At 42.9% G+C, this 25,089-nt stretch overlaps 1 long non-coding RNA gene across 6 annotated transcripts in view; it reads right to left on the minus strand.

The window, feature by feature from the left end:
- LOC131763526 (uncharacterized) overlaps positions 1 to 25,089 on the minus strand; it is a 138,137-nt gene that overhangs the window by 66,508 nt on the left and 46,540 nt on the right. The window contains exon 6 of one of the 6 annotated variants that reach the window (XR_010842516.1): positions 24,521 to 24,980. The exons of the other annotated variants lie outside the window; for them this stretch is intronic. This is a non-coding gene — a long non-coding RNA (uncharacterized lncRNA). Of the gene's footprint in view, positions 1 to 24,520; positions 24,981 to 25,089 lie in introns of those variants that run through there. 6 annotated transcript variants of the gene reach the window in all.

The following is a 25,089-nucleotide window of genomic DNA, read 5'->3' on the forward strand; positions in this document are numbered from 1 at the left end:
CAGATACAAAATATAATTTTATTTATATCGCGTTCAAGAACAAGCAAACCTCACCTATGCTATCACAAGACAAGAGAGTTATTTCTTGAGGGGAGGATGGGGTGGTGAATAACTGGATTCGAGCATGAGAGGAGAATTCAGGGTGCTAGTAAATTTCCGTTTCTGAAGCTAGGTGCTGACTACCTGGATGTTAAGCGTTTATGAAAACGAAAATTCACTGAGCTGTACACTTAGGAGTTGTGCACTTTTCTGTGAATATATTACACACCACAAAAGTTTAAAATATTGAAGCTCTGGAACATTATATACACACATACACAGGTGTGCATATATAAATGCAAAAGGGATCTTTTTTGTATTAGGCTGAAGAAGTGGCAGTTGAGTAAAGGGTGACTTGCCCTTTAATCATAAAATTTTATGTGTGAAAACTGTATGCCAAGCAAAACAATAAACACTTGATTCATTCTCTGCCTCTTGCAAGCCGTTGCCATCAGAAATAACATTTTATCGAGTAAGAAGTAATTTCTTTTTATTAATTTCTTTCAAGGTCAAGTCCCGCTAAGCCTGCCCTTAACACCAAACCCACATCCACACTAAGCACTGAAGTTTGCACCTCATTTGAAGTTTTTATCCAGTGCCAGTCTTCCTCACATTCGGAGGACCTCCCATGGGTGCAAAACACTGCAGGGACACAGCAGAACAAACAACCGCTTCTGCCTGGAGGAATCTGGAAAGCGTTCCCTGAGAAGTGTGTGGAGCAGCGGCTTCTGCACAAGGTCACGAGGTCAAGGCTCCATTATTAGGTGAAATGAGAGTGATGAGCTAGAGGAAGGCCCACACTCCGATGGGATTCTGCTTCTTCTGCACACGTGTAAAGTTGTCTCTTCAGAATCATGCTGCAATTGACCAAACATTTTGTCATTTCCCCCAACTTCTCTAACAGCCCTAGGGCCTGAGAAGACTTCAGTCTTCTTCCCAAGAGTGCCCAGTTCTCTCTTCCAGCTGCTTGGCTGTGAGAGTCAATTTACATTTCTCCTCAATGAACATATTAGTTTACCCTCAGCTGCATACCACTGATAGACCTCCAGCTACCCCCAAGGATCAGAAGAACCACCCAGCCCATATTCTGTATCCACCAAACCATGAGATATAATAAAATGCTTTTTCAAATGTTTATTGGAGTCTAGTTGATTTCCAATGTTGTGTTAGTTTCAGGTATACGGCAAAGTGAATCTGTTATACGTATACATATATCCACTCTTTTTTAGATTCTTTTCCCATATAGGTCATTACAGAGTATTGAGTAGAGTTCCCTCTGCTGTATAGTAGGTCCTTATTAGTTATCTATTTTATATATAGTAGTGTGTCTGTGTCATTCCCAATCTCCCAATTTATCCCTTCCCCCCTTTCTTCCCTGGTAACCCTAAGATTGTTTGCTACATCTGTGACTCTAAATGTTGGTGTATTATGTCACTGTTTTGGTGAAGCTTGGTACACAGCAAGAGATAAATGGAACAGTAACAACTGGATTCAGATGAGGAATAATTTAAAGGAAATACATTGAACTGGGGAAGAGACTGAAAAAGTTATTAGCCCCATGAGAATAACAGAATAAGACAAAGGAAATGAACCTTAGAGAACCACTGGGACAAACCTTAAAGTTTTGGGGGTCTTGAAGCTCAGTCCTTGGTCCTCCGGTCTTCTCTAAACACTCCTTGGGTGATTTCTTTTAGTCCTATGGCTTTAACCATCATCTATTCGGCCAGTAACTGCCCAATGATATCTGTAGCTCAGATCTTTCTCCTAAAGTCCAGACTCACTTTCACAACTACCTGCTCAGTTGCTCCTCTTGGACATCCGACTAATAGACATGTGGAAATTAACATGGCCAAACTCCACTCCCCTTCCTCCACCCCACCCCTGACTTGTTCCCTTAGCAGTCTTTCCTATCTCAGCACATTTCCACTTCCTCTCTCCAGTTGAGCTGGCCCAAAACCTGGGATTCATCCTCGCCTGCAATCTTTGTCTCACTTTCCATATCCTATCCACCAGGATATCCTGTTGGCTCTACCATCAAATTGTATCCACGCTCTGTGTTCTTTTATGAGATGGTCAGTAAGTCATGGCCACAAGAACAGACACAGGAGTGGCTCAGACAAACAAGGTTTAATATCCTCACAGGCCCTAGAAACAGGAGGCAGGGCAGGCCACCCAGGGCCGTGCAAGGGACACACGTTTGGGTCGGGGAAGGAAGACAGGAAAGAGGGGAAAAATCTAGGCCAGAGCCTTTATTGGGGTTTCTGCAGGAATGGCAAGGCAACGTAGGGCAGGGTAAACAGTTTAGGATTGACTACTTGGAATAATTTCTCTGGACTTTAAGCTATTAAATGTGGTCTCTAGTTGCCTTGTCCCTGGCTTTGCGATGATTAAGGCAGAGGAACATTGCCTCCTGGGAAGCAGGGGCCACATAGAGGAGGTCTGGCTCTGGATTGGTTAGTTTGCTTATCAAAGGCCTGATGAGCCCTTTACTATCTCTAAGAATCTGCTAGCCCTGGGAGGGGCAGTCCCTCCCCAGCCAGAAAGGGTTTTGTTTTGTTTTGTTTTGTTTTTTAGGCAGCGCCACAGGCTTGTGGGATCTTAGTTCCCCGACCAGGACCAGGGATCGAATCAGTACCCCTGCAATGGAAGAGTGGAGTCTTAACCACTGGACCCCCAGGGAAGTCCCCAGAAAGGTTTTTTAAAGATGTCAAAACATGGTAACATACAGAAAACTCAAAAATATAGACAACTCAAAAAAAATATATATATATAGACAACTCAATCCAGAATCTGATCCCTTCTAACATTTCTACTGACAATACCCTGGCCCAAGCCATCATCTTCCCTCACCTGGATTAAGCCAACACTTGCAGCCGCTGGAGAAAGATAAAGGTGATGGCAGGGCACCAACAGCACGGATTGCAGTGACATCACACCTATGACCAAAGTCACCTGGCTGTCCACGTTAGGGTGCTTTGTCTTCTGGCACAGACACATATTCATTCAACAAACATATCATGAGCACCTACTCCATGCCATGCGCTTTTCCAGGCACCATAGACACAGGGCTGAGCAAGGCAGGCAAGTTTTGTGGAGCTCATAAAATGCTCCCCTTCATATTCTAGAGGGGGCAGTAACAAACCTGGACTTGGCGATGATCAGATTGATTCATTTGCCCTATCTAAGTGTGACTGAGAATTATTTTAGATTCTTCCTTCTTACTTTATATATTCAATTGATCTCCAATGAATAGAAAAAATCAGATCCATCCATCCATAAATATGTATGTATGTCTTTGTATATATGTGTACGTATATGTATATATGTATGTATACATGTATGTGTGTATGTAAACATTCTTCCGGTTTTCTTCCTTTGCTTCCCACCTCGGAATGTTGAAGGGACTCAGGGTGGATCCTGGCCTAGGCCACCATCTTTTATTCTTACTTCATCTGCCTACTTCGCTAACTGATGTCACAAGTCCCATGACTTTAAAATCCACCTACTTATTTGTGGACCACTCTTGGTAAAAGAAAAAAGGAAACTTGGTAAGGGAATTGCTTAGTACTATGTACTGTCAGTGAAGGAGGTCACCAGCTCAGATTTCACTTGGGGGCACAATCTTAAAAGTACCCCTTGGTGAACTTAGAGCAGAAATTAGAAAGCCTTTATCTAAAGCAAATTCTCCACAAAGGACAAGCAGCCAGAGTGTGAAACCCATGGTCCCATATTTTTCTATTACATACAGACATTTCCCACTGGAAGAATTTAAGAATATAAATGTGCTCCGCTGGCCCACATGTAAAATCAGCTTCTCCAGCCCAGCTGGGCTTCTGCAAAGTAACAGAACCTCTAAACACCACTAAAGCGAGGGCCACTGTTCTCAGCCGGGGCTGTTTTGTCCCAAGGGAACATTTGCAATATCTAGAGACATTTTTTGTTGTTGTTACAGCTAGAGGGGAGGTGCCAGTGGCATTTAGTATGTAGGGGCCAGGGAGGCATCCGACAATGCACAGGTCAGCCCCTGCAGCAAAGAATGATCTGGCCCCAAATATCAAGAGTGCTGAGGTTGGAAAATCCTGGGGTAGGGATAAGTACCTTCCCTCCTTCCTCCCACGCCACCCCACTCCATCCCACTAGGCATCTCTCAGCCCTTCAATGATCTCCTAAATTCAATAGTTATGACTCTAGCAGCTTAGACCACAAGGCTTCACAGTCTTGTGTGAAGCTACTCAGTTTCTGAGTAGCTAATATGCAAAGATAGCGTATGGTAATGTGCAAAGATTGTCCCCAGTAAGGCACACCCACTGATACACATAGCCTTGTATAGTCCTCTACCCTTGAATCAAAATGGCCCCATGAAGAATGAAATAATGCCATTTCCAGCAATATGGACGGATCTAGAGACTGTCATACTGAGTGAAGTAAGTCAGACAGGGAAAGAGATAATATCTATAATATTGCTTATAATATAATATCATATAATATCACTTATATGCAGAATCTAAAAAGAAATGATACAAATGAATTTATTTACAAAACAGAAACAGACAAATAGAGGACAAACTTATGGTTACCGGCGGGGAAGGGTGGGGGGAAGGGATAGTTAGTGAGTTTGGGATTCACATGTACACACTGCTATTTAAAATGGATAAACAACAAGGACCCACTGTATACCACAGGGAACTCTGCTCAATATTATGTAACTACCTAAATGGGAAAAGAATTTGAAACAGAATAGATATATGTGTATGCATAACTGAATCACTTTGCTGTACATCTGAAACTATCACAACATTGTTAATCAACTATACTCCAATATAAAATAAAAAGTTAAAATAAATCAATAGCCCATGACTCACTGTCACCAGTATAGAATGTGGCGAATGCGACACTATGCCCGATCTCGGCCTAAGCCTTAGGAAGGCCCGGGTGGCTTCTGCTTTTGTGCTTTGGGGAGCCCTGAGGTGCCATGTAAGAAATCCAGCTACCTGGCTAGGGAGAACAAATGGAGAGGTGAAATGGAGAGGCCATGTGGGCAGGGAGAGGCTCTGAGATGACACGCAGAGAGAGAGAGGCCCAGTGTCCTAGCTGGGCCCAAACTTCCAGCTGTTCCTGTCAAGGTAGACAAGTAAGCCCGTTGAGCCCCCGGATAACTGTAGCCCAGCAGACGTCACTATGAGCAAAAGAACTGCCTGGCTGAGCCCAGTTGGCTCACAGAATTGTAAGAGACTTCAGGCTGTTGTTTGAAGCCTCTGTGTTTGAAGGTGGTTTGTTCTGCAATAATAGACAGTTACAACTCTTTCCTTATCTGTAAGATGAGAAGAGGACACAAGATCATGATGCCTCGAATTCTTTTTAGGCTCAGACTCCTTGATCTAAACAAAATCTTATCTGAAAGCACCCTGTGTGTATATCTCTCAGGAATGCTTTTTTGGATGCAAGTGACAAAAACCCAAACGAAGAAGCCTAGACAATGAATCTAGGGGGTTCATTTCCTCATGTGGCAAGAATTCTGGAGCCAGATGTTTGCTGGCATTGGTTCAGTGGCTCATTGATCAAATCCCATGTCCCTCTGATTCCAGGCATTCCCATCATGCTTATGGACACATGGCCACAAGATTGCTGATGGTGCGGCAGATGTGATGCTGGCCATGAAGGGAGGGGAAGGAAGAAAGTCAAGGTCAGAACAAGCCACACATGTCACTCACTAGTAGGGAAATCAAAGTTTCCCCAAAGCTCTAGCATTGGGAACTTCTCATGTTTCCTGAGCCAAAGCTGGGTCATATGCCAATCCGTAGCTGCCAGCAAGAGGGGAAGAATTGTCATGAATGACTCTGACCAGACCCCAACTTGAAGTTGGGTCCATTGCCACTGCACACAAAATCAGGGTATAGGAAGGAAGTCGGGGAGGAGGATTGAGCTTCTGAACTAGCTTCTGAACTAGCTTCTGCAACAAGGCAAAAGGCATGAAAACGGAGTCGACTGGACTGGATTAGGGGAGGAGGGGCACAGATTCCTGTCACCTCAGTCTCCCCTTTATTAAGATTTCCCCTCTACTGCAGTGAGACTCCATGGGGGCTTCCAAGAAGACCCCAGGAATCCAGAAATCCAAGTCTAAAACTCACCTGAGGACTTCCCTGGTGGTGCAGTGGTTAAGAATCCACCTGCCAGTGCAGGGGACACAGGTTTGAGCCCTGGTCCGGAAAGATCCCACATGCAGCAGAGCAACTAAGCCCGTACGCCACAACCACTGAGCCTGCACGCCACAACTACTGAAGCCTGAGTGCCTAGAGCCTGTGCTCCGCAACAAGAGAAGCCAGCGCAATGAGAAGCCCGTGCACCGCAACAAAGAGTAGCCCCCACTCGCCGCAACTAGAGAAAGCCCGCGCGCAACAATGAAGACCCAACACAGCCAACAAAATTAAAAATAAATAAATAAATTTTAAAAACTCACTTGAGGGACTTCCCTGGTGGCGCAGTGGTTAAGAATGTGCCTGCCAATGCAGGGGACATGAGTTCGAGCCCTGGTCCGGGAAGATCCCACATGCCACTGAGCAACTAAGCCTGTGCGCCACAACTGCTGAGCCCGCGCTCTAGAGCCCGCGAGCCACAACTACTGAAGCCCACCCGCCTAGAGCTTGTGATCCGCAACAAGGGAAGCCACTGCAGTGAGAAGCCTGAGCACTGCAACTAGGGAAAGCCCACGTGCAGCAACAAAGACCCAATGCAGCAAAAATAAATAAATGAATTTTTAAAAATCTATCTTTAAAAAAAAAAATCTCACTTGACTATAGCTTGACATTTATTTCTGCTTTAACTTTCTAGAATCTGTACAGTCAACTTATGTAACTTCTTAAGGTAGTAACTTCCATACTTTTTTTTTTTTTTCTGAGTAGAATAAGCATCTTACACTTTATCTGTCTCAAATGGTAAGACTCCCTTCTTCCCATGAGATTCCATTCATCCATTCACTAACCAAGGTCCTTTAGGAAACCCCAGTATTTCTCCCACATGAAATAATAACAGGTTAAGAAATTTTTTCAGGATCATTGTTCCCATGATCTTAACGGGTACTCCGTGAGGTAGGTATTAAATATTATCTCATTTTACAGGTAAGGGAAGGACACTCAGGAAGATGAGGGAATGAGCCAAGGTTGTTCACCTGATCCCTTGTCAAATGCTCTTTGGTACTAAGGACCACGGTCTCTTCCAGGAGCTGGGGATGGAGTGGGGAACAGGGCAAGTGAGGGTCTTGCTCTCATACACCTTGTGTGGTAGATGGGAAAGACATAAAATAATCAAACTGGTAGGGAATTCCCTGGTGGTCCAGTGGTTAGGACTCTGTGCTTCCACTGCAGGGAGCACGGGTTCGACCCCTGTTCAGGGAACTAAGATCCCACAAGCCACACAGCGTAGCCAAAAAAAAAAAAAGAAAAGAAAAGAAATGGTAAGTGAATAAGCAACAATTTCAGAGAGTCTAATGGATTAAGAAAACAATAAAATAGGGTGAAGTGTTAAAAGAATATTGCTGGGGTGAGCTGGGCGGGGCTCCTTTCAGCAGGGTGACTGGGCAAGCCTCTCTGAAGAAGTGATCCTTGAGTTGAGAAAGTGCCAGGCATGAGAAGATCCGGGGGGAAGAGCTCCAAGTCATCATGGAAGAACTTGCAAATCTGAGCGGTTGTAAGGAGACCAGTGTTGTTGGACTGGAGGGTGGAAGAGGTACTGAGAGGAGTGGTCCAAGAGAAGCCAGCCTGTTCACTGGTCCACAACTTCATAAGCCTCAGACCTCACCTTGGTTTCACACTTGGACTCACTCTGGCTTCACTTTTGTCTTCTATCAGGGTCAAGAGCTAGAAAGGTCAGATCCACTGATGCTGATTCTGGAACCCAGTGGTTTTATGAGTAGGCTTGGAGGGGAAATGGTAAGAGAGAGCCTATGGGTGAATCTTCCTAATGCTCTTTCTTTTTTTTTTTTTCCTTCTCATTTGGAAGCTGGCATGGACCAGATGAATCATGGTCTTTGCAGCTAAGAACTGCTAAGTCAAGAAAAGATGATGCTTTGCTTTATGGGACGTACACTCCATCTGTAACACATTTATCCTGAGGTGGAGGGGCAGGGAGCCACTGCAGTGAAATATGCTCCAAAATATGAAGGGACAGCCCTAATGTCCTTAGCTCCACAGCTGCAGAATTTATGGGATAAGCTTTTGGTTTCTGTTAGAAACCATAGAACAGACTTTATAACTGCCAAGTTACCCTAGACCAAGTGTAAACAAATTGATTGATGATGCCTGCCGGCAAGGAACAATTCCGCAGGATTATTGCCCTAACGAACTCTGCTAACATGAGATAGGAGTTTCGTTTTGTTGTTGTTTTTAAGTAAGACAAGGGAGGAATTTGACTGTTGGGTGTGATCCTTTTGAGCCAGAGCATCGAGAAGCTGCAGTGGCCAAGGAGAATCTTTCACTATGAAGGGGAGACCTGGAATTTCCACAGGGCTTTCAACAATCCCCACGTGCTATTTGTAAGGCTTCCCAACAAGACAATGGGAATAAACTTGAGGTAACTACACTTGTCCTCTGACGTGAGAGCTATAATGACTTTTAAAGGAAGTTGAACACAATGGTGGTATAATCTGTAACCAACCAATGATTGGAAGACTGACGCTACAAGCACCACCCCTGCGTGGCCTCATGCCTTATGATGATGGCCACGATCCCTTTCATGAAGTGAAGTTTCACTAAAAACCCTCAAATGTTAACAACATGGAACAATATGTCAACGAATGGAACAAGAGTGACCCGTACAATAAAATGGTGACAGTGATGACCAGGATGATGACCATGATAACTTCTGCCTTTTATTAAGAGCATATTATGTGCCAGGAGCTTGACATGTTTCATCTCATTTAGTTCTTACAACATCGCTGTGAGGTCGATACTTGTATAATGACAAATACTATTATAATACTACATGTTGTTAGAGTCCCCATTAAACGGAAAATAAAACTAAGAGTCTGAGAATTTGGTAACATGCCCGAGGGCACTGAGATACTTAATTCTAGGTCTTCTGATTCTACAGGAAGTGAACACAACCACTAAGCTTTCTGCCCCTTAAACAGAATTTGTGCCAATAAGATCAGATTTCTGTTTTTACAGATCCTTTGAAAACAGGTGTTTTGAAACCCCCTGAGCCTGTTTCTCATTGGAGAGGGGGCTTTTAGTTACGTTTTGATTTGGATGTATTTCTAAATCCACAGATTCACAGTAAACAAACATGTCAAGCTCAGCCAAAGACGACCTAAAGTATACACTGATTTGGTTGGCTAGCCATCAACGTTCCATGTCATTTGAAATGGTTGGTTTGCACACTGCTTGTTTTCCAGGAAAAAGTCCATGAAGGAGTTTAACCTTCTTAACAAAACAAAGGTAATCACTCATAAATCTCCCTTTGGAAGGAAGGAAGGAAGGAGGGAAAAGTAGGAAGGACAACCTCTCATAGCATTCTAATTGACATCAATGGAGGGAGGAGACCAAGGAGAGAAAATAATCCTTTAAGTTCCTGAGATGCCCAACAAAAGCCATCCCTCAGCATATACCCGGAGAAAACCATAATTCAAAAAGATACATGCACCCCAATGTTCACTGCAGCAAATAGCCAGGATGTGGAAGCAACCTAAGCATCCATCAACAGAGGAATGAATAAAAAAGATGTGGTACATATATACAATGGAATATTAGCCATCAAAAAGAACAAAATAATGTCATTTGTAACAACATGGATGGACCTAGACACTGTCATACTGAGTGAAGTAAGTCAGACACAAAAAGACAAATATCACATGATATCGCTTATACGTGGAATCTAAAAAAAGGGGTGCAAACGAACTTATTTACAAAACAGAAGTAGAGTCGTGGATGTAGAAAACAAACTTATCGTTATCAGGGGATAAGAGGGGGAGGCGTAAATTGGGAGATTGGAATTGACATATACACGCTACTATACATAAAGTAGGTAACTAATAAGAACCGGCTGTATAGCACAGGAAACTCTATTCAATACTCTGTAATAGCCTATATGGGAAAAGAATCTTAAAAAAAAAAAAAAAAGAGGGCTTCCCTGGTGGCGCAGTGGTTGAGAATCCGCCTGCCGATGCAGGGGACACGGGTTCGTGCCCCGGTCCGGGAAGATCCCACATGCCGCGGAGCGGCTGGGCCCGTGAGCCATGGCCGCTGAGCCTGCGCGTCCGGAGCCTGTGCTCCGCAACGGGAGAGGCCACGACAGTGAGAGGTCCGTGTACCACAAAAACCAAAAAAAAAAAAAAAAAAAAGAGCGTTTATATGTATATGTATAACTGATTCACTTTGCTGTACACCTGAACCATACTCCAATAAAAATTAAAAAAAAAAAAAAAAAAGCCATCCCTCTGTCAGGAGAGTTCTCGGCCAAAGATGAAGGGAGGCTCCCTTCTCCGTACCAGCCTCTGATCAGTTAGTTCATTTTGTAAGGTACTGAGGGGCAGGCTCAGAACTCCAGGAGGTAGACGTCAGTTAGAACCGTTTTCAACAAAGCCTTTTTTATAGTCCACTCAAAACAACAGTAAGTAATGTACTAAAACACATACCTCATGCATTTTCTCGGATTCTACCTGCCCGCCTTTTCTCTCCTGGTTAGTGCCTCATTCACGTGGGGGTTCTTCTTCTACTTCCGGGGCAGGGTGTCTGTTTCCTGAGCAGTTGCCAAGGGATTGGGTGATACAACAGGAAGAGAGGAGAATTAGCTCCCCATGAGGGTAATTTACAGTGGGAAATGGGAACTGGAAGGAAGAGCAACAGATAAATCCCCTTCCTTTTCTCCTTCCATGGATTACTCCAAGGCACAATGTCTCCTTGCAACCTGCAGAAAAGCATTGTGTGCAAAGCCAACGAGCCCGATGAGTGGTCCATGTGTCTCTTCCTCACTGGCTCATAATGCAAAGCATCACGCTGCTTCCCATCTTTCTTTTCCTGGCTATACTTTTTCCCTCACCATCACCTCCCTGGGTTTGAACCTCCCAAATCAAAGTTTCAGCGCCGTACCCATGGCTTCACAGCGAGAGACCAAACCCTTGCATCTGGGTGTGGCTATTTGACTAAGTTCTTGCCAATGGGATATAAGGAGAGGTGGTATATACAAATTCTAGGTTCTGCCCTTAAAAACAACTGAGTATACACCTCCCTCCCATCCTCTCTCTTTCTGTCTCTCTATGACCCCACTCGCCACTGGCTGGGAAACAGCAATGATTTGAACAATTTTGGAGGCTACAAATCAGTGATGGCTGAGCTGCCATGCCAGTACTGGACCATTCATCACTGGGTCTGTACGTAAGACAGAGAAACTTTGGTATTTAAAATGAAAATGTAGGGCTTCCCTGGTGGCACAGTGGTTGAGAGTCCGCCTGCCGATGCAGGGGACACGGGTTCGTGCCCCGGTCTGGGAGGATCCCACATGCCGCGGAGCGGCTGGGTCCGTGAGCCATGGCCGCTGAGCCTGCGCGTCCGGAGCCTGTGCTCTGCAACGGGAGAGGCCACAACAGTGAGAGGCCCGCATACCGCAAAAAAAAAATAAATAAAATAAATAAATAAATAAAATGAAAATGTATTAGGTGCCTCGATCTTTGCCTCGGGCCCTACTTTCTAAAGAACTCAAGCCAAGACCAGTAATAATCAGGTATTATCTGCATTGTGTTTGCCAGCTTTCTTCTGGTGAACACTCTTCCCCTGAAATATACTAAATATCCTGGTTGAAACCAAAGTTGCTACTCCAACTTAGGAAGGCAGGTACATCTGAAAAGAAATGCTTCCATGCTCAAGCATCACAGCTGTAACTTGGACCCAGCTTTTCCCCCTGCAAGGTGACCTTCCTTTATGCCTGAAATGATTGACAGATGACATCCAAAAGCAAGCATTGATCTCTGGACCACTGAGCAGTTGGTTTCCTTTATTCTCAAATAAAATTATGACAAAGATAGAAAGTATGCTCAAATTCTCATGATATAGAGAAAGACAGAAAGACTCAAGAAGCTCCCAGACTCCCATTCACTTCCACTAGTAACATCACTAAATTAACTCTTACGAATAAAATAGCCCGTGTGCCATGATCTTTAACATTCGACTCTTTTAATATGAAAGAAGGATCACTGCATGGCAAATAGCTAAGGTCTTGGCCTGCTGAGTCAGGATCAACCAAGAGTCCTCTGACAAAATGCCTAAACCTAAGGACAATGTATCTGGAAGTAGATTAGAGGGATTTTGAAAATGAAACAAGAAGGGGAAAAAAATCCCAAATTATCTCCCTTTGATCAGCAATCGACTTCTAGGAATTTACCTTAAGGAAATTACTAAAGAGTTAGTCAGGGGCTTCCCTGGTGGCGCAGTGCTTGAGAGTCCGCCTGCCGAAGCAGGGGACGCGGGTTCGTGCCCCGGTCCGGGAAGATCCCACGTGCCGCGGAGCGGCTGGGCCCGTGAGCCATGGCCGCTGAGCCTGCAGCGTCCGGAGCCTGTGCTCCGCAACAGGAGAGGCCACGGCAGTGAGAGGCCCACGTACCGCAAAAAAAAAAAAGAGTTAGTCAGGATTACTATAAAATGATATTCATGGCAGAACTGTTCATATTAATGTAATAATATGAAACCCCCAAATAATAGAAGTATCTATTATTAGTAACGTGGTTTTGCAAGTTCTGATAGAGCCACACAATATAATACGAGGCAGTCACTCAAAATGAGGAAAAAGATTTGTAGTATTCATTGACATGAAAACGAAGTCCATGAAAGACTTGAGTTTTAAAAGCATGTTGCTAAATATTGTAAGATGGTGTCTATATTCTAGAAGAGCAGTTCTCAAAGAGTGGTTCCTGAACCAGAAGCTTCAGCATCCCTTGGGAAAATGCCCTATTTCAGACCTATTGAATCAGAAACTCTTTAATGGATTCCAGCAAGATATTTTAATAAGCCTTGCAGGTGATTTTAATGAATGCTAAAGATTGAGAACCACTGGTGTAGGCAAAGAGGAGGTTGCTATACATATTTTAAGGGATGAGTAACAGCATTCCTTTGTTATTTTAACACAGCCTAATACCAGGGTCGTTAGTTACAGAGGCAGGTAATAAAAAAAAACCTCAGCCCAAATGGTCTTAAACTATATGTAAATTTATTACTTCCAATGAACTTGGATAGGGCAGGTTCCAGGACCTGCTATTTTAAAGCTCCATCTCCATTTCTTGTGATTCTTTCACATATGTGCTGCATTTTCAGCCTGGAAGTCAGATGGCTGTTGCAGTTCCATGTATCACATACCACATCCAGAGGCAAAAAGGGATCATTTCTTCTGGAAGTTCCTTCTTCTTCTTTTTTTTTTTTCCAGTACACGGGCCTCTCACTGTTGTGACCTCTCCCATTGCGGAGCACAGGCTCCGGACTTGCAGGCTCAGCCAGGCTCAGCGGCCATGGCTCACGGGCCCAGCCGCTCCGCGGCATGTGGGATCTTCCCGGACCGGGGCACGAACCCGTGTCCCCTGCATCGGCAGGCGGATTCTCAACCACTGCGCCGCCAGGGAAGCCCTGGAAGCTCCTTCTTAATAGTAAGAAAACCTTTCCTAGGAGCCCCTGACTCCCTCAACAGACTTTGTTCCTTTCTCATTGACTGGACATATGTCAAATGCTTATTCCTTAGCTAATTACTGGTGAAAATAATAGGAAAACCATAATTAGCTTAATCAGGATTTACCCCTGAGCTGGTGATCGGTTCACCTCCTCTGAAGGATGGCTGCTGAACAAAACTGAGGTCCTGCTAGTAAGCAAGAAGAGAGGAAATAACTTTTGAGTAGGGCAACAAACTGTGTGCAACACTGAATCTAGGCTAATAATTGCTTTTTTGTACTTTTTCTGTAAGACTGAATTATTCATTACTGCTATTAATTAACTTGTCAGATGTGATGAAAAATGGGGCCTGCTGTTTTGTTTTGTTTCTTTCTTTCTAGGGTGTTCCTTGCTTTGGAAATGTCTCCTGAGTCGCCAGAAGAAGGACTTAGTCATGCAAAGTTTTTTCCTTTTTCTTTCTTTTCCGTAAAGCAACTGAAAAGGCTGACGATATCAAGTGCTGACAAGGGTGTGGAGCAACTGAAAATGTCAGACTTTGCTGGCTGGAATCTAAATTGGTACAAACACTTTGAGAAACTATTTGGTAAGATCTACTACGGCTAAAAATATCTTACTCCATGACCTAGCAATTTCACTCCTTGGAATTCCAAACAGATTTGTGGGTGGACAGGCATAAAAATGTCCATAACAGCTTTCGAACTGGAACAACCCATATGCCTGTCAACAAGAATGGGTAAGGCAATCGTGACACAGGCATATAAAGGGATACTACATAACAATGAAAATAAACAAGCTACTGGTACTTCCAACAATATGGATGCATCTCACAGATATATGATTATGTGAAAAAAAAAAAGATTAAGTGAAAGAAGTCAGACACAAAATAATACACAATGTATAGTTCATTTATATGAAGACCAAAAACAGGCAAAATTAATCTACAGTGATGGTAGTCAAAATAGTTGTTACCCATTCTAGGAAAGAAAAACTTCATGTGTGGTCTTGCTCTATCAGATAAATAGCCTTTATAATGAAAACAGTGTTGCACTTGCAAAGGAAAAGACACATAGACCTGTGAAATAGAATAGAGAGCCCCAAAATAGACTCAAGGATATATGAAATTTCAACATATGATAAAAGCGGCATCTCAAATCACTAGGGCAAAAGATAGATTTTTAATAAATGGTGATGAGATAACTGGGTAGCCAGTCGTAAAAGATAAAATGTAATGCATACTTCACACCATACATAAGAATAAGTTACAAATGGATTAGGAAGCCAAATGGAAAAATGAAAATCAAAATCAGGGGCTTCCCTGGTGGCGCACTGGTTGAGAATCCGCCTGCCGATGCAGGGGACACGGGTTCGTGCCCCGGTCCGGGAAGATCCCACATGCCGCGGAGCGGCTGGGCCCGTGAGCCATGGCCGCTGAGCCTGTGCGTCCGGAGCCTGCGCTCCGCAACGGGAGAGGCCACAACAGTGAGAGGCCTGCGTACCACAAAAAAAAAAAAAAAAAAAAAAAACCTAACAAAATCAAAACGAAACTATACAAGTGTTAGAAGAAAACATGGGAGAACTCCTCATCAACTTTAGTATAGGAAAGCCTTTCTAAAACTGATGTAAAAATTCAGAGGCAATAAAAGACTGATAAAATTGACTGCACAAACATTCAAAATTTTTCATGACCAAAAAAACACCATAAACAAAGTAAAAGAACAAATGACAAACTGGGAGAAAATATATGCAACAAGCATCATAAAGACTAAAACTTCTAAAATACAAAGAACATTTTACAGTGAAATATCAGAAAGGGAATGCAAACAAACAATCCCCTTTGAAATTGCAGCAAAATAACAAAAACTTAGGAATAAACCTCACCAAGGAGGTGAAAGACTTATATCCTGAGAATGACCAAACATTAATAAAGGAAATTGAAAATGATTCAAAGAAATGAAAAGATATCCCATGCTCTTGGATTGGAAGAATTAGTATTGTTAAAAATCTCCATACGGGGGGCTTCCCTGGTGGCGCAGTGGTTGAGAGTCCGCCTGCCGGTGCAGGGGACACGGATTCGTGCCCCGGTCCGGGGGGATCCCACATGCCGTGGAGCGGCTGGGCCCGTGAGCCATGGCCGCTGGGCCTGAGAGTCCAGAGCCTGTGCTCCGCGGCGGGAGAGGCCGCAGCGGTGAGAGGCCCGCATACTGCAAAAAAAAAAAAAAAAAAAAAAAAAAAAAAAAAATCTCCATACGGGCATTTCCCTGGTAGCCTAATGGTTAGGATCTGATGCTTTCACTGTGGAGGCCCGGGTTCTATCCCTGGTCAGGGAACCATCCTGCATGCTGTGCAACATGGCTAAAATGGAAAAAAAAAACAAAAAACAAAAAAACTCCATAGTACCAAAGCAATCTACAGATTTAATGTGATCCCTATCAAATTACCCATGACATTTTTCACACAACTAGAACAAATAATCCTAAAATATATACGGAACCATGAAAGATGCAGAATTGCCAAAACAATCCTGCAGAAAGCAGGAGGCATAACCCTCCCAGACTTCAGACAATACTACAGTAATCAAGACAGTGTAGTACTGGCACAAAAACAGATATATGGATCAATGCAACAGAATAGAGACTCCAGAAATAAACCCACACACCTATGGACAATTAACCTTCGACAAAGGAGGCAAGAATATACAATGGGGAAAAGACAGTTTCTTCAGCAAGTGGTATTGTGATCTAGCAATCCCCTTCCTAGGAATTTATACTGAAGGTACATCTCCAGCAACACAAAAATACATACACACAAGTTATTTATTACAGCCTTGTTTGGAACTGCAAAATATTGGAAATAATCTACATGCCCCCCACACACAGGAGACTGGCTGAATAGCCACGGTGCCCTCAAACACAGTGCAGTGCTGTGTGGCTGTGAAGGAAAAGAATGAAGAGGGTCTCAATGAATGGATATAAAGTGATTTCCAGAGTATGTTTTCAGTGAAAAAAGCAAAGTGCAGAAGAGTACTGTAGTAGGCTCACTTTCATGTAAGAAGGAAAACATTTTCTTATGAAAATATGCATGTGTCTGCTCACGTGTACAAAAGAAACACAGGAAAGGTAAAATGGAAGCTAATGAAAATGGCTCCCAATAGGAGCTGGGTGGCAATGGGGTGGAAAGAACGGGGAAATGGGAATGGGGTAGAAAAGATGCAAAGTAAGCAACACCTCTGAGTACAGTTCTGGATTCGAGAACTATGCTAATATTTTGCATTCTCAAAAATAAATACTTAATTGAAATCAACCAGGACATGGGGGGAACCCAAACACAATATAAACGGTAACCAATGAACCTGTGTTACAACAGAATAACAGAATGACTGGGGATGAGAGGTGATATGAACGTTTTTCTAAAGTAACTTTGGAAAACAGTGTTTCCACTCTATGTTGTAGCACTAAAGAACTGTCTTAAACAGAGGTATGGTTAGCAATTCTGAAGCTATCTTATGTGTATTCAGGGATGGAGCAAATTAGCAAATATATTGTGGATGATATATGGGTTTCTCAGTGTCAGAAAAAAAGACTTCCAAATGAGAAAAGAAGGAAGACTAGAATATCTAAACCCTGTGGTGTTGGGTTGGCATTAGAGTTATCAGTATGAAACCATGAGGTATATACATACACACACAAACATACACAGTTATACACATAGATAGATGGAGAAACAGATGTAGATTGTGTTAGTCTACATGTATATATAATAAATATAAATATTTATATACAAGCATAAATATCTATATTTCTGGATCTTGCTGAGAGGATCCAGAAGTAAAGAAAATAATGACATTTAGTGGCAATGAGCATCTGTAATTCCCAGATCGTGGTCTCTATACTATTCCCCAATAAAAGGAATCAGGACTTCTTAAAGAAATGGTTGATTCCAGGGCTGGGGCAGGGAAAATACAAGATGAGCTTGGAACTTGTTATGGTTTTAGAAAATAAGAAACTGCTCAGAAAGACTAAGCCTCCCCCCACAATGTTCACTGCAGCACAGTTTACAATAAACAAGACATGGAAGCAACCTAAATGTCCACCGACAGAGGAATGGATAAAGAAGGTGTGGTACATATACAATGGAATACTACTCAGCCATCCAAAAGAACAAAATAATGCCATGTGCAGCAGCATGAATGGACCCAGAGATTATCATACTAAGAGAAGTCAGACAGAGAAAGACAAATATCATATGATATCACTCATGTGTGGAATCTAATTTTAAAAAACGATACAAATGAACTTATTTACAAAATGGAAACAGACTCAAAGATTTCAAAAACAAACTTATGGTTACCAAAGGGGAAACGTGGTAGGGGGAGGGATAAATTAGGAGCTTGAGACTGACATACACATACTACTATATATAAGATAGATAACCAACAAGGACCTACTGTATAGCACAGGGAACTCTACTCAATATTCTGCGTTAATCTATATCAGAAAAGCTGAAAAAGAATGAATATATGTATATGTATAACTGAATCACTTTGCTGTACACCTGAAACTAACACAGCATTGTAAATCAACTCTACTCCAATAAAGTTAAATTTAAAAAAAAAAGATAATGGGACATGTTTAAAGGACACAGGAGCCAACATGAAGGCATTTCCAATGGCCTAAGCTGCCCAATGGACAATTTGAGAAAGAAAATAAATACTGATAGTAATGAATTATAACACATAGAATAAAATAAATCCCCATGAGTACAGACTAATATTAATAAATAATTAAGTGAAGAAATAAATGGGGGAGAAGGGACAGCTCTTCCTTACAGGAGAATTTCAATTCATAAATGGGGAAGGAATGATAAAAACAGAAAACCACCGTTTGAAAATAATGGATGCTAAAATTAGTCAGTAAATGTCTGATGAGTAATAAGATACTTGCATGGTCTCAAAATATCTCCCAATAAGATAATCATTAATTAGAAAGGGGAAAAAAATATCTTTCATTTAAGAACTCTGGGAGACATTACCTTCATGGTGTGATCAAGGCTAATGTCAATAATCATGAGACATTATCATGTGTCTCCAATTAGAAAGCACTAAGCAGGCCACAACATTATTCCTGGAGCATTTTTGCCAAAAACGTAGAACCTGAATTTAATCTGAGGAAACATCACACAGACCTAAATTGAGAGACGTTGTGCAAAATAATGGAACGGTCTCTTAAAATGTCATGAAAGACAGGAAGGACGGAGGAACTGTCCCAGACTGGGGTAGACCAAGGAGATATGACAGCAGGATACAATGCGTGAACCTGGCTTGGATCCTGGACCAGAAAAAGAACATTAGCGGAAAAAATGAGATAAGGTCTGTAGAAGAGTTAACAGTATTGTATCAATGTTAATTTCCAGGTTTTGATAATGGTCTGTGATTAAGAAATATGTTATGGTAGGACGGGAATAAAACACAGACTTACTCGAGCATGGACTTGAGGATATGGGGAGGGGGAAGGGTGGGCTGTGACGAAGTGAGAGAGTGGCAGGGACATATATACACTATCAAATGTAAATTAGATAGCTAGTGGGAAGCTGCTGCATAGCACAGGGAGATCACCTCTGTGCTTTGTGACCACCTAGAGGGGTGGGATAGGGAGGGTGGGAGAGAGGGTGATGCAAGAGGGAAGAGATATGGGAACATATGTATATGTATAACTGATTCAGTTTGTTGTAAAGGAAAAACTAACACACTATTGTAAAACAATTATACTCCAATAAAGATGTTAAAAAAAAAAAAAAAAGAAAAAAGAAAAAAAAAAAAAAGAAATATGTTATCGCTTGGGAAAAGTAGATGATGGGTAGACAGGAATTCTTTGTCCCACTTTTGCAATTTTTTTTGGTAAAGATGAGATTATTTCAAAATGCAAAGTTACCAAAAAACGTAAAAGGATATTTGTTCCCCTCAGGGTAAGTACCAACTGGGAGGGATATAAGGAAACCTGGGGTACTAGATATTCTCTATCTTGATCCTGGTTGGGAGTACAGGGGTGCATACATATTTAAATTTCCTCGAGCACTACATGTAAAATGTATGCATTTTGCTGTAGGTATGTTATTCCTCAATTTTTTTTCAAGTGCTAAAAAAAAAAAATTAATAATAAGAATCAAATCAACTTTAAGTAAAAGAGATGAGCCAGCTCAGTGATTTGCATTGGGCTAAGCTGCTAATAAAAGTCCAGACTTGCACTATTTATCATCATGGTGCTCTCAAAGAACATAGCAAGGCCCCAGGAGAGACATCAGATGTTAAATTCACAGCCCAATTCAGCGCTTCACATTATGTGAAGTGATTTTTTTTTCATTGATTTTTCAGGACAAAACATTGAAGGAGATTTTAGTAGACTTTCTTTTTTTTTTTTTTTGCGGTACGCGGGCCTCTCACTGCTGTGGCCTCTCCCCTTGCGGAGCACAGGCTCCGGACGCGCAGGCTCAGCAGCCATGGCTCACGGGCCCAGCCGCTTGGCGGCATGTGGGATCCTCCCGGACCGGGGCACGAACCCGTGTCCCCTGCATGGGCAGGCGGACTCTCAACCACTGCGCCACCAGGGAAGGGAAGCCCTAGTAGCCTTTCTGAGATGAGGAAACCAGGTCTCAGAGAAGAAAGAAGATATTGACCACTCAGGCAGATACTGGCAAAGCCAGTCTGTAAAGACAGATGCATCTGCTTTTAAGTCTTGGAGGTTTCCTGCTATCCCACACCTCCTTAAACAGGAAGATATTGATTTGTATTTTAAAAGAATGAATTCCAAGTCATTTTATAGTTAAAGCTCTTAGCACCTGGATTATGGTCATGATTTTAGCTGCACTCTATCCCCCACAAAATACCTAATTTAAAAAGGGTTTGGACATGACACTTGATAAAGAACATGTGACTTCAAATGTTTGAAAAAAAAATCTTCCAGTTTAGCTTTTTATCAGCTTGATTTATTTCTCTCCTTTTGCTAACTTTCTGACTTCACTAACTTTCCCTTGAATTTAAGTTGAACGTCTATCACTAATTGTAATAAAATAAAAGAACAAGTTCAGACAGACTCATCGTCAAGTCAATGGACAGTGACTAAGCACAGTAATTCCTTCTCAAAGTGCTTCTTAGTATCTCTTTGCAACACAGGTTAAAGACGGGTCTACTGCACCTCGAATATCACTTATTCCCATCAGTCCAGAATCCAGAAATCACCTGCTTCTATCCAGAGTTCAGCAGTCCCTCTGTGGGTAATACAACCTGGTGTTTGAGACTACAGCCCTTCAAATCTAGACAACTGGGTCAAGTCCTGGCTTTTTCGTTTTTCAGGGGTATGACCTTGGGCAAGTTATTGAACTTTCCCGAAGTCCAGTTTCCTGATCATTAAAATGAGGTGACTGCTGCCACTACTGCTACTACCACCTGCAGTCCTTGGATTTGGGGCAGGTGGAGGAGATCAAGCAAGTAAAACACTTCGCATATCCTTCGGCACGTAACCATTGTTAACTATTATTATTTTCCGGCACGAACCCAAGCTGACGGATAGTCTGTTCATGGTTCAAGTGTTCACTCCTGGTATTTGCATTGAGGACTTACTATGCACAAAGCACTCTGAAGGACACAGAGATGAATTCTTTCAGTACGTCAAAGCGAAATAATTTTACTCTGGAATTCATTCTAAAGATATGGAATGGGCATCTACAACACGCCAGCCATTGTATCAGGTACAGGAGAAACAGTGGCAAATAAAACAAAGTCCCCAAACTCCTAAAGTTTATATTCTCTGGGGAGGAAACAGGCAATAAACAAGAAAGATGCAAGATGATTATGACTTGTGCCCAAAGTAAAGCAGTTTCGTGTGGCAGAGAGCACCTGAGGGAGTCACCAAGTGACTTTGCTCGTTGCCCTCTCTGCCCTGACCTTTCTGATCGCTTAACTGCCCACAGAAACAGAGCATCCCTACTGGACAATAAAGTGGACGTGGGGGACCCGAGACAGAAGGAGCCTCCATCCTGGGCGCCGGGGCTCCCCCAGCTGCTCTTCTCTGAGCCACTGTCCGTCCATGCTTTTGTCACTCCCAGCCAAAACAATGTCGTACTCTCTGCTGGGGATGTTTCTGCTTCCCACCTTATCAAAAAAGCAAGTCTGGAAGAAACTTAGAATTTGATTCATAAGAGTAGAGTTCTCTCCAGAGACTACAAACCAGTAACAATTTAGACTTATTCTGTACATTTTTTTTTTAGTACTTATTGAGTACTAATTTGTGAAGCTTCACTCATACTCATGTATAAATATCACAGTAACTTTTGATTCTCTACCTCAAGCCTCATTTACAAGATCAAACACAATTCCAGCAGTCAAGCACTTAAATAGCTGACTGAACCAAGATTCAAACCCAGGTGCGAACTAGCGTCAAGGCTAAACTTTTACCCCCTGCCCCATACCATCTCCAAGGTCAGCCAGGAAAGGCGAGAAAGTAAACTGAAAACATAGAGGCGCATGACAGAAGGCTGAAAATTAAAAATCGGTGTTGACCCACCTCCAGAGTCCTCTTGGTGGTGTCCAGTTCTAAATTTGTGTCTGGAGGCAATCACATTTACAAATGTTTATAATCTGAAGGTACGGCCCAGAGCAGGATTCCCCACCTAGGGGAAGAAAGCCTTCACACTCTGCTCTATGGCAAGCTTAGGGATGGCTCTCGGGCCCAGCCCTGCCCATTGCCTGTTTTTTTTTTTTTAAATAAAGTTTTATTGGCACAGAGCCACTCTTGTTCATTCATGTGTTGGCTGTGGTTGCTTTTGTACTACAGTGGCAGAGGTGAGGGGTTGTGACAGAGCCATTTACAGCCTTGAGTATTCTCTGCTCAATACTCTGTAATGACCTACATGGGAAAAGAACCTAAAACAGAGCAGATATATGTATATGTATAACTGATTCACTTTCCTGTACATCAGAAAATAATACAACATTGTAAATCAATTATACTCCAATAAAAATTAATTTTTAAAAAGCCTTAAGTATTGACGATCTGTCTTTTGTAAAATAAAATGAAATAAATACACAAACAAAAACCTCAGTTAAATAGAGTCAGGAGACCAGACGGGGGAGCCTTCATGCCCTACAAAGAAAGACTTTTTCTCTCTCCTGGCAAGGACTCAGCCAATGAAAAGCCACGGACCCTTTGTTTATTCTAGCCCTCCCAACTTCCCTTTCCCCTCTATAAAAGCGGTCTCCCTTCCCTGGCCGAGCATGGGACTTGTGCAGGGCTTGCCAGAGTTGTAGACCCCAAATTGCAGTTCTCTGCTGATCCCAAGTAAACCCTTTTATTTTGCTGGAGAAATATCCAGCAGTCTATTTCAGGTCAACACCTTTTACAGAAAAGTTTACTAACCTTTGCTCTCTCATGTGGCTACAGCTCAAAGGTCTTCCTAGTTGCACTACACCAGCTCCCCTGTAACATCAAGCTAAAGACTTGGGACCAACACTAAAAATCTGTTTCCAGGGATTTTTCCACTGCTGAACCCACACATTCAGGGGAAATGCTGGACCCCTGCATCTTAATGAAAACTTTAAGCAAATGCTAGGCAAAATCAAACCTGTTCAGACCAACCCCCCCTCCTGCATGCATGATCAGTCTGTATACCAGGAAGGAGACACTCCCTAAATCCTGTTAGCACACGCCCTTTGTGCACGGCCTGCTACCTCGCTGAAAAAACGTGCCGGTAGCCTTAATTAAGATTAAATCCACTTGATTCATATTTTATCAAGTCACAATAAATGAAAGTGAAAGAAAATGAGGGAAGTCGCCTTGGGGAAGATGGCTTTGAGAACGTGGTTGGGAAATAGAGGGAAAATGGGCATCTTGGCTGTCTTTTTGAACTGGCAGAAAACTGCAGTGATTACATTATTCAGCCAGTAATGAAATGTTCTCACAACACTTATTCTCGGAGGGGAGAACCTGGGGTTTTAATCAACGGGTAATGCACTTCCCTCAAATCTTGCCGATTTGTCAAATGCTATAAATGAACCACAGTTTTCTCTCTTTCCATCTCTGGGGGCCAGCTCTATTTTTTTCAGTCATAGCACAGGCGACTTTAAGCAGACAGGACAGCTTAAAGGGAAATCATCCTTCCACGCCTGAGCGCCACGTGCTGGCCCCAGTTGGGTGAGGAGAAATAAGTGAGGGGCTGCCAACCCCGCCCGATCACTCGGGTTTTCCTGAAGCCTCCTTTAAGGCAGCAGAGGCAGAAGGAACTGCAATATGTAAAATGTGCCTGGGCTCCTAACGGGCCGGCTCTCTTGGTAAAGTCTGGTTTCTGTGCTCAGTTCACAGCGGCCACACACATGCTTTGATGCCTGATTCGGTATGATCCTTTTCTTGTGTAATTTCAGCCACTTGTCATTTCTGTTTCCTCTCGGCTTCAGATGCATTGTGGCAATCCTTTCCTGGGGGCGGGGGAGGGGGTGTACCATCAATCTTCCTGTGGATTATTCACTGGGTGGATTATGCAAGGCATGTTTCTAATCCCAGCTGGGCTTCCACATGCCACCCAGCATGATCTCAGCAAAACCCTCCTCTGTCATCTTGCGTGCTGGGGAAATGAAAGCCACTTTGAATTAGTTAATTCTGGTCTCTGCCTAAGAGAAACAGCACTACTGGAGGATTAAGAGGAAAGGCTTTTGGAGTGAGACAAACTTGGATCTGAGCGTCAGTTTTGCCCCTTCCTGGATGTATGGCCTGCAGTCAGTGGCTTAGCTGTTCTGAATCTCAGTTTTCTCATTTTATTTTATTTTATTTTTATTTATTCATTTATGTATTTATTTTTGGCTGGGTTGGGTCTTCATTGCTGCATGCTGGCTCTCTCTAGTTGTGGCAAGCAGGGGCCACTCTTCAAGGCTGCAGTGCGCGGGCTTCTCATTGCAGTGGCTCCTCCTGTTGCAGAGCACAGGCTCTAAGCAGGTGGGCTTCAGTAGTTGTGGCACGTGGGCCCAGTAGCTGTGGCTTTCAGGCTCTAGAGCGCAGGCTCAGTAGTTGTCGCGCACGGGCTTAGTTGCTCTGAGGCATGTGGGACCTTCCCAGACCAAGGCTTGAACTTGTGTCCCCTGCATTGGCAGGCGGACTCTCAACCACTGCGCCACCAGGGAAGTCCCTCAGTGCTCTCATTTTAAAATGGGGTGGCAATACTCAACTCCCAAGCGTGTTATGAGGATTAAACGAGGGCAAGTATAAAGAGGGCTTAGCTCATATCCTTAAAATAAACGTTCATAAGTAAGAGGAAATCCGCCTAGAAAGTGTGAAGAAGAAAATATCAGCAAAGCAAGAGAAATATGACAGGAACACTAACAGGTCACAGAAAAATAAATGGCTCTTACCCATTGGAAAAGATGTTTGGC

This window comes from Kogia breviceps, chromosome 10 (assembly GCF_026419965.1).
Source record: "Kogia breviceps isolate mKogBre1 chromosome 10, mKogBre1 haplotype 1, whole genome shotgun sequence".
NCBI lineage: Eukaryota > Metazoa > Chordata > Mammalia > Artiodactyla > Physeteridae > Kogia > Kogia breviceps.